Source organism: Lathyrus oleraceus, chromosome 5, assembly GCF_024323335.1.
Source record: "Lathyrus oleraceus cultivar Zhongwan6 chromosome 5, CAAS_Psat_ZW6_1.0, whole genome shotgun sequence".
Classification (NCBI taxonomy): Eukaryota; Viridiplantae; Streptophyta; class Magnoliopsida; order Fabales; family Fabaceae; genus Lathyrus; species Lathyrus oleraceus.
This window is the reverse complement of record NC_066583.1, coordinates 517394244-517405230: the sequence shown is the minus strand read 5'-3', so window position 1 is coordinate 517405230 and position 10987 is coordinate 517394244.

Sequence of the window (10987 nt, the reverse complement as noted above, 5' to 3'; positions counted from 1 at the left end):
CTGTGGTTTGCAGTGGAACGATCGAGGATCTAGCTGAGTTGAAGATTGAAGGGGGTTTCTAGGAAAAACCTACTGGTTTGTCCTTCAAGAACTGGAGTGTTCTTGAGGGTTTGGGAGTCACGTTTGCAGAACATATTCAGCCGCAGCGTTGCGTTTGGAGATCGGAGGATTTCGCAAGCAGGTCGTGGAACCGGTGAATTGTTTGCAATTTCGTGCAGGAAAATCTTGATCGTGCTCAGATCAAGTGAAGGTTCATACAAGAAGAAGTTCTTAGAGTTTAGAATTCTGTCTTTGTATCATAACCTTGTATCAACGGATTCGGCAAAAATTGATAATCAAAGTTCTCAATTTCATTTGAAATTGAGAGGGAGACGTACCCACACGCGAGGACGACGTGGGGAACTTCCTTACCAAATCTCTGCGTATCGTTTTCTTACCTTACTCCTCTTTACGTTTTAAAACTGTTTTCGTAATTTCAGTTAGTGTGTGGTGATTGTTCCTGTTGCAAGACAGCAGTGGCAAGAAAACTTTTGATCAAACTCCATTGCTGTTTATCATCGATCACATACACACCAACTGTTTGACAAAACGGTTAGCTAGATTTAATTCATTGGAAATAGAATTTAATGATAAGTGCATTCAATTAGTTAAAATTCTGGTGTGAATTGTTTCTGTCATTCTCATTAAAATCCAGCAATTAAACTTGTGTGTCTGGCTTTCTAGTAGCGGTTCAGAATAGACGGAAGTCGATTCGGGACTGATTTTTCCGCCAATTTTGAAAACTCTGATAAAATTTCAAATCCGTTAAATTTCAAAGAGGTGATCTATTCACCCCCCCTCTCGATCACTAGCCACACCGTCTAACAATAATCCCATCTTTCGGATATTATCGGAGGAACGACTACTCGTATTCTAAAAATATTCTCAAGAGAGACTCTTATTAGTGTAGTATCGGGTAACAATCGTATCAAATCTTACACTTGAACGACTTTCCCACTACGTCTTACGAATAGGCCAAGATGGGTTTGGTTAACTAAGGTCCTCGGCTTCTAAGGTCTATATTGGAAAAGGTAATGTCTAACCACAACTTACTTGTGTGACATTATTGATCTCAACATGACCTCCACCAAGTGAATGGGCTTGCAAGTCAACTTGCTAAGGAATAACTCCACACAAGTCGACAAGACTATGCCATTCTCCTATCCTAAGTGCACTCGAGTTCGGGTATAGAACTCATCTCACAAAGATCACCAAGCAGCCATAGCCAACCAACAGATACAACAATGATATGTACACAATGCAATAAGGTAAAGCAGGTAAATAAATAACTGTACAAAAGCATGAACACCCAATAAACAAACAAACTACAAAAGCTAAGAGGGACTCGCTTAAGGAAAACGGGTCCCCAGCAGAGTCACCAGTTGTCGCAACCTGAAAAATACAGTGTGCGAAAAAACAACCGGTGAAAGAAAATGACAGAAGAGTCGCCACCGTGCGTTATTTATCCCAAAGGAGGGAAAGGAAACGCTCGAAGTAAACCTGAAAATAGGAAAGGAAAAGACAAGTGCTCGCAACCAATTCTTGGGTTCGGGAGTCGGTTATGCGAAGGGAAGGTATTAGCACCCCTACGCATCCGTAGTACTCTACGGGATCCACTTTTGTAGTTCTTGTCTAAAGGGTGTGAGTTTATCTTGTGTTGTTTACTAAAAAAAGGGTTAAATGAAAATGACTCGCGCGGATGTCGCATCCACTGCATACGTATCTCATCTGAATATGAGAATCAGAGTCTTCGTAGCTCGGCTGACCTATGGGTTGGGGGATGTGTGCTCGGTAAGACATCGCGTCTTATGCCTACGTATCTCATCTGGAATGAGAATCAAAGCAAGCCGAAGTTCGGCTAACTACGGGGTTATGGATTGGGTTTTGGACGAACGACGTTACTACGCAATCTACCGGATGCTCGACATTTGGAGACTTACTCGCCGGTAGTAGAATGAGTAAACGTGTGTTTAGGAGAAGAAAAATCAATGAAGGGTTAGGGTTTGGGATGCTCATGCAAAAGGAATCCTGGACAAAGGAACCTGCATAAAATAAACAAACAAAACATTGCCTCCTATCGAGGTCTTCCAGCTAGGAAAGCAGTAAAATGCGGGAAAAATGTAAGAGGTACCACACAGATGAAGATCCGAGGTAACAGCAATTAAAGGAACAAGGAAACTTTGAGATCCTTCCAAGCTAACACCATCAAAGAAAGTGAGTCAATACAGGTAATCGGAATGAAACCTCCAGGCGGTATCCCACAAATAAAGTGGAACACCAGGCAAACCATCACTACAAGAGTCATATGAGCCCTCACAAAACAACACTCAACAAACAGGTTAGAGAAACAAAATAGGGTAACCAAGAGTTGCCCCCAAATCAAAATGTAACCACATGAATCATGCCCTTTCAATTCACAAAAAGCTCACAAAAAGCAACCAAGGGTAGGAGGCCTAAACCTCTTGTCAAACACATGCATCAAAAGGGTATCAAATTCACCCATAATACCTCATACATTTAGAGCATTCAAATTAAAGGCATAAAGATGATGGATATATGGCAAACCTAATTGGAGAGCTTGATTGAAATTGAGTTGCACCCATGAGGTTTACAAAACAATCTTTAGGGTTTATGTGAGGCAGAGGTGATTCTGTGCAGTTAAGTTCCCTTCAGGGTCTGGAGGTTGCTCTGAACTCTGTTAGCTCTTCTCTCACTATCTTTTTCCAGCCAGGGTAATAGGAATAGAATGAATTATTTATTTCACTGAAACTCTAGTATTTATAACCTGATTTTTGTGGACCTGTGGGCTCAAATGAGAGAGGTCCAAGTCCAAGATTTTTCTATTATTTATTTATTATTTATTTAATTAATTAATTAAATTATTTTTTTTTCGTTTTCAATTTTTTTTTTCGTTTTTTTTTTTGTTTTGTTTTTTTTCGGGAAAAAATATTCCGATTGCCATGATGAAATGCAAATGCTAAATGCATGAGGTGTAAAGCGTATGCTTCCAGGAAAAATTAAGGGTAAATTTTGGGGTATTACAGCTGCCCCTATTCAATCAACTAGAGACCTGGAAAGAAGATAGCAGCGGCTTTCGTGCTTTCGAGGTATTAAGGGATTGAATACAATAAAAGCCCGAAAATTTGCACTGAAGTGAAGTGAAGTAACAATGCCTGTCAGAATCGGCAAAGAAGTGGTCTTGAAAGAAGAATCCGTCTGGTACGGTGAGAGTCAGTCTGAATACCGAAAAAGAATGTTAACCTGGATACCAAAATAAATGGTAACACAGAAATAACCATGGCCTGAATGCCGCTCATCAGTCTGAATACCGAAATGACTTCGATCTGAACATCGGGAGATTAAAGATTATTAATATCGGTCTGAACACCGAGAGGCTGGCCTGAATGCCACAAGTTGCGTCGACCTGAACGTCGGAAACTTCTTCGATCTGAACATCGGAAAATTGGCTTGAATGCCACAAGTTGCATCGACCTGAACGTCGAAAACTTCTTCGATCTGAACATCGGAAAACTGGCCTGAACGCCACAAGTTGCATCGACCTGAACGTCGGAAACTTCTTCGATCTGAACATCGGAAAATTGGCCTGAATGCCACAAGTTGCATCGACATGAATGTCGGAAACTTCTTCGATCTGAACATCGGAAAACTGGCCTGAACGCCACTTCGGTCTGAATACCGGAAACTTCATGCCTGTCAGCATCGGCAGAAATAGGGAACGATAATAGAGGCGGCGCATGGGCCAATGGCACTTGCTGGGGATAACAAAGGCAAGTCATAAACAATCTTCAGTCTGAGTACTGGAAACAACTTCTGGCTTATCACTTGGGATACCGAGAATGTTTTATGCTTACATGCGTATGTTTGAATTTTTCAATGGCGTAATGCTCCATGAAAATGGAAATGCTACGCGATTCGGGAGGATGCAATGCAATATGATTCTACATGCAAGGATGCGAAATGCTGGGTAGAATGCCAAGCTGAGGCAAAGGGATCTGCTGGGGAAATGATCACCATCTTTTGAACCCTGGCAAGGCTGATGGAGATGCACAGCGCAAAGAATTCTGTGGGGAAATGACCCGCCACACGGTGTTCTAGCAATGACGAAATACCGAGATTCTGACTGGGGAGAGAACGACACTGAAAACCAGCTGTTGGGGAAAGCGATAGTGGTTCTGGCAACCACGATCTGCGAGAGATGACTCAGCAGGGGAAGCAAACACCGATACGGTACCGAGGTTCTGCTTCAAGGAAAGAAACCATGGATCTGGCATTGGGATTATCGATCTGGCCTCGAACTCTGAGGAGTAGCCGCTTCTGCTGGGAAGATATAGTCTGGCACTGTCAACTCCGCTGGGGGTATATAGTCTGACACTGTCAACTCTACTAGGGAGTGTATAATCTGAAACCACCGCTTGGGGGGAGGTACAGTGGTGAGAACCTGCTGGGGATTGAAGAATCCAACGCTCTGATCAGCTCTGCAGGGATAAGATACCGAATTCGTCTGTTGGCGAAAAAACATTCACGATCATCTGCAGGGGATTTTAAGGAAATGCTCCAAGGGTACCTGTTCTGAATAGACGATCCAAAGCACTTAAAATTTACAGCAATTTTAAATGTTTATTAAGCATGTACCTGTAAAGCTCTTATGTGTCATGATGCAATGTTTATCAAAAAATTCAGACATCATTTTTGCAAACAAAACAGAAAAATGAAAATGAAAACGGAGATATACTGAATAACATGATTTTATTGATTGAACGGCCTCCAAATGGGCATATACATTAGGAAGCAATCCCTGGAAAGAGGTAATCGCACAACAGATAAAAACAAACATTAATCTAATGGCAATGTGAAATGGATTTCTATTGGGTTCCAATTTTGCTATGACTTGCTCGTCTTCAAGATCCTCCGGATGATCAGCTTTCTGAAAAGAGTGATTGGACCGTTTCCTATGCTTCAAAAGTTTCCAGTCATTGACACGAGATGAGATTCTGAACTACTCAGAACGGAGTCATTCGCTTAATCCCTAACTTTTGCCTGGATCGCCCTTTTCGGGTTTTCAATCCACCGGGATACCCATTTTTGCCTAAGTTGCCTTTTCAGGTTTTCAACTTACCGGGTGTACGATCTTTTCATTTTTAATCCCTAATTTTTGCCCGAACCTTTTCATTTTCTTGGTTCGTCGGGATGCCCATTTTTTGCTTGGACTATTCTTTTTATTGTCCAGCGGGTCTATTTTATGCGAAGTATTTTTTAACTGCGTCTGAGTTCACAGGGGAAGTGAAGTTTTCACCATCCATAGTTGCAAGTGTAAGACCCCAATTTTGTCCCTAAGATCCCTCATGGCATCATACCATATTATTGCATTGCCTCAAGGATCATCGGACACCTTGCTTCCTTCCTTGTGGGTTGGATCCTCTTGAGAGTGATTCTTGATCACCAAGCATTCCTTGCATTTATATGTCGTTGCTTTTCTTTTAATCACTAATCAAAAGTACAAAAATATGTCATTTAACCCTTTGACTTGCAGATGAAGCAACAACAGGTCAAACACATCAAAGGCATTCATTGAGCAATAGATGGTGGTCATTCTTGAGATTTGGACCCCACAATCATTCACAAGAGTTCATATGAGTTATGATGTCATTTTGAAGCAAAATCCCAAGTGGTAGAGGCTTGAATTTCATCAGGACATTGCCAGGTCATCCGAAGACCTAGAAAGTCAACTACAAAGTCAACTGTGGATTTGGAGGTGGGAAGTGATTGGAAATACTTCATTCATGTTCAAACAAGTCTCATTTGACATTTCAAACACTCACATTGAAGAATTTAAGGTCCAGTCAAAAATTTCCCAAAATAGAAAGTGACCCATAATTTGAACTTTCCAAAAATGGAAAGGTTTTGGACCAATTTCAACTCAACATTACATCATCAAAAAGCTTCAAATGAAATTTTGTTGAACATGAAAGTTGTAGATTTTTCTCTCCCATTTCCAAAAAGTCCAAGATCATGGATTTATGATGTGTGGTTGAGGAGATATGATCCAATCATGGCAAAGTGTGTTTAAAACTTCAAATGGCCATAACTTTTGAACCAAAGCTCCAATTTGGGTGGTTCTTTTTGCATTTTGTTCATCATGACATGCACTTTCCAAAACATCCATTACATGGCTTGAATTCCTCTTGCATGATCATGTGCTCACTCATGAAGTTTTTGAAAGGAAATTTCATAAAACCATTTTGGTTGATCATATGCATAAAATTCCAATCCATAAGCTTGCATGGGCCTTGTTTAAGTGGTTTTGGATCAACATTATGCACTGTTCACGCATGCATGAAGTGCATGAGGTGAAAAACCATTTTTGTACATACACCTCATAAGTTGCTAATCACAATTGCATTTGGCTAAAACTTGATTTCAGAATCATTAGCAGGACCTATATATTGTTAATCATAACTGCATTCATCATTAACATTCATTTCAGATCTAGATTAAAGAATCATCGAAATTTTTTTCTCTCAAAATATTTTCCAATTTCTTCACACAAGAACCTTTTCTATTGATGAATTCATGCTCATGAGGTGTTTTTGAGGAGATTTGGACGTGGAATCAAAGCAAATCGTGGCATATTGAACCATACTCAAAGCTTGAAGCATCCATGGAGTTTGCAAATTGAGTTAGATTCGTGCATACTGGAGCTTCAAATTCATCATCAATCACTTCAATAAGCATTGTGGAGGAACTTTGAGCCATTGCTGAGTGTTGTAGAGCACGATTCCAGTTTCTGCTCTTCAAGAGGTTGATTTTCGATCTCAATTATTTTGAAATTCATTGTGATATTCATGTAGATCATTGATTGGTGAGCATGCTGATATAAAATTTGAGGGAATTGGTGCATTGTACACGAAGTTATGCATGATTCAAGTTTGGATGTAAATTTTTCTTTTCTTCGATTTGGATGATGTATGATGTTTTATGTTTAAATGATGGTTGATCTTGCATGAGCATGAGATGATGAGTTGATTGGTGTTAAATTTGTTGATTTCTGGACACTTTTTGGATTTTCTGGAAATTCAGATGAAGATCATCTTCATCTTCATCTTCAACCTATGAAGATCATATGCATTTCCAGTTTTTGCTACGAATTGTTCATGTCCTGCTACGAGTTTGCTACGAACTTTTGATTTTGCTACGAATTCTGGAAAACCCGTTGCCAGGCTTAGGGCTTTAGTTAAACGTTGTCGTTTTGATGCTGAGTGCGCAAATTCAAAAGTGGACATGGATCGATTCCTGTCGAGCGAGCTTTTTCAAATTTCAATGCCATTTTTACTTTCCCTCCATATTTTCCATTGCCTTGCTCATTTTTTATTTCAATTTTTGTCCTCAACTTAGAAAAATCATATAAAATAGAAAACTGATCCAATTTCATCCCACTTTTTTTGCAAAATGCTCCTTATTCTGTCTAGTTTTTTATCATCATAATTTCCAAAGTTGTGCTTGGCTGGATTTTATTTGGTGCTAGGTTATGTGAGCATGTATGCATATTTGACCTTGCCTTGCTTATCTTGTTGTGAAATACTCAAAAATAATCCAATGAACTTGAAATTTTGCATGTTGATTCTAGACATATTGCTTGACATTTTGGTTTTGGTTTGACATTTTTCTCAATTACCATTTCTGTTTTATGCATGTGCTAACTTGGTGTGACAATTTGTGTCACACCTTTTGATGCCCAACTTGTACCATTTAATTTCCATGCCAAATGATTTTTGTTACTTCTGATTTTTTGTATGTTGATCATGTTAGATGTCTTGATTGCTCATGAATTTTTCCAGATTTATTTGAATCATTTCTGTTTTGATTTGAATTTTTTCATTCATGATGATCACATATGAGCTTTGAAATTTCCTTGAACTTCTTTTGATCATGAAATGCATTTGATGATTGATTTTGATGTGAGCCTTTTTAGGACTTGTTAATATGAGATTGAAGTTGCATTGTGTTAAATTTCAGCTCCTGTTTTGAATTTTTTCTCCATCTTTGACCCTAGGCTTTGACCTAGTGGTTTGTTGCTTACAGTTGAGCTTTGATTTCAGGTTTAAGCATCCAAGTTCTCTAGTTGATGATGCTTCATCATGTGATTGTTGATGTTTGCTTTTGATTACTAACATTTGGATGTCTTGTAGGTTGATGCTAACTCATTTGAGTTTGCCTTATGGCTTACACATTTGTACATTGGGATTGTCTGTTGCTTATTGACTGTTGTCTGTTGTCTGAGTATTGTACTGATTTGTTTAATGTTTCCACAGGTACATAAGTTTCTTTAAGTTCACTTGAACTTTGCTTTTGCTTGGTTGCTTAACCACTTAGGTATAATCCCTAATCTTCATGTAGTCTGGAAGACCTGTCCTGTTATGTGGGCAGGCACCTGTCTGAAGTCCTCCTTAAGAGGCAATGCTTGTGATTGTTTAATTTTGTGCCAAGCAGGTAAAGTCCTCATTAGAGGCAATTGGTAGATAAAAGAGATGTGTAATCCATCTCCTGCTACTCAGTGTGTCATTCACTTTGCTCACACCATGTGTTGATGCATTGTGAATAAGAACCCAAGATCTTATAGAGTCAATCATGTGTGGAGAAGAGTTCCTACTTTCTGAACTCCCACACTTTCCATTGATCAAAGCTCTCCCTGACCAGGGATAAGAGCTATGAGGCACACCCCTCATCTCCATTTCATCTGCTTCACCCTAACTCTCAATTTTAGGGTTAAGAGCTCAAAACACCCCATTCCAGTTGGTTGTAAAGCCTAACCTTGCTTGAGCCTAATTGATTGTGTATAGTGTGTGCTAATTGACTTGTTTGTTTGCTTACTTGATTCATCTGTGCATATTTGATTGAGTGTGCCTTTGTGCATTTATCATCATTACTTGTATATCATTTTATAAACATTCTTCATCATTTTGTAACATTTTGTTTTGTCCATGGAGGAAGCAAGCATAAGTCCATTGATTGGCAGTTGTTTCCTGTGACATGGTAGGAGACTAGTATAAGTCCATTGATTGGCATCTGGTATCCATGTTTTCTTTGTTTTAGGAGACTAGTATAAGTCCATAGATTGGCATCTGGTATCCATGTTTCTTTTTGTTTTGGGAGATTAGTATAAGTCCATTGATTGGCATCTGGTATCCATTTTTTTTTGTGAGATTGGAATAAGTCCATTGATTGGCATCCAGTATCCATTTGCTTTGTTCATCTGTTATTTGCTTGTTGCCTTTTCCAAAGGAATCACTTGAATCATCTACATATGATCTCAAGAGGTGAACACTTAAGAAGTTTTGCTTCCTCACCCTCCCATCTTTTGTTGCTTTAAACCCCCATTTGCATGTTAACCCAAACTTGAGAACTATTGTGCAAACATTTTGACATGATTTCAAATTAGAAACTTAGGCCTTAAGCCTCTGATTTTCAAACTCCATTTTTCACAATACTTCTTTTGAATTGAATTCTAATCATACTTTAACCATTTTTGTGAATAATCCTAATTGGTTAATTTCACTCATTCAATTGTTTTGTGGCTTTGTCCATTTTTGATAAGTTTTCATACATTAACCATAGATCTCAATTATCTTAGTGGTTGATGTAAATCTCACCTTTGTCCTTATTGGTTGAATTATAAGACTTCCTTGCTTATTATAGGGCATGGTCCCTCACTAGCAAGTTGAAGTTGTTCTCACATGGTGGACTTGTGGTTGTATAGGTTGAGTTTTCTCCCGTGGATAATGAAAGACCTTGGGGCTTTAAAATCAACCCATTCATATTTTGGAAATCTTTTAGCCGAACTACGAGGTTTTGATCCTGTAAAGGTACGTAGGCAATGGTTATCCATCCAAACACAAAAATAATAACTTGTATATTCTTTCTCTCATCCCTTCAATCATGTTTGCACAATAAATATTTCACAAACAAATAACATTTCGTACAATAAGTTGTGAAAAGGGCTCCCTAGGAGTACCTAGGATATTTTGGGTGCCTAACACCTTCCCATTGCGTAATTAACCCCTTACCCGGATCTCTGATCTTTTCATTAGTTTTCTATGTGTAAAACTTCTTAGGCTTTTGTTCGCTTTTTAGCCATTCCTTTAGATAAATAAAAGTGCGGTGGCGACTCGATTCTTTGTATGCTTTGCTTTTGATTTAATCAATAAATCATAAAGTGACGAATACACCGCTACAGAAAAGTGGCGACTCTGCTGGGGACAAATCTCCTTGGTGGTTTTGCCTACTTTTCACCCTTGTTGTATGATATTGTTTATTTGTTATATGACATATTTTTGTACAATTTGGGATTACTGTATTGATTATAATGCTTGAATTGCTTGATATGCAATTGCTTGTTTGCTTGGTGATCTCTGTGAGATGAGTTCTATACCCGAACTCGAGTGCACCTTAAGATAGGAGAATGGCATAGCCTCGTTGACTTGTGTGGAGTATTCCTTAGCAAGTTGACTTGCGAGCCCATGCACTTGGTGGAGGTCATGTTGGATTAATAATGTCACACAAGTTATTTGTGGTTAGGCATTATTTCTTTCAATCATGTGCCTTATTTGTGGTTAGGCATTATTTATTTGTGATTAGGCATTATTTCTTTCATTCAGATGTAAGATCTGATGCGATTGTTACGCGATACTACACTCATAAGAGTCTCTCTTGAGAATATTTTTAGAATACGAGTATTCGTTCCTCCGATAATATTCGAAAGATGGGATGATGACTATGGGAACCTATGGAAGAACATGTTCGGCGGGTTTAAACCATAGTACACTCCCTGTGGGTGGTTCTTAACCGAGACTCCATGCTCATGACTCTCAATAAACCCGTGATTCATGGTTGAGTCGTTCAGACACCCTTAATATCAATGGAACTTGGGTGT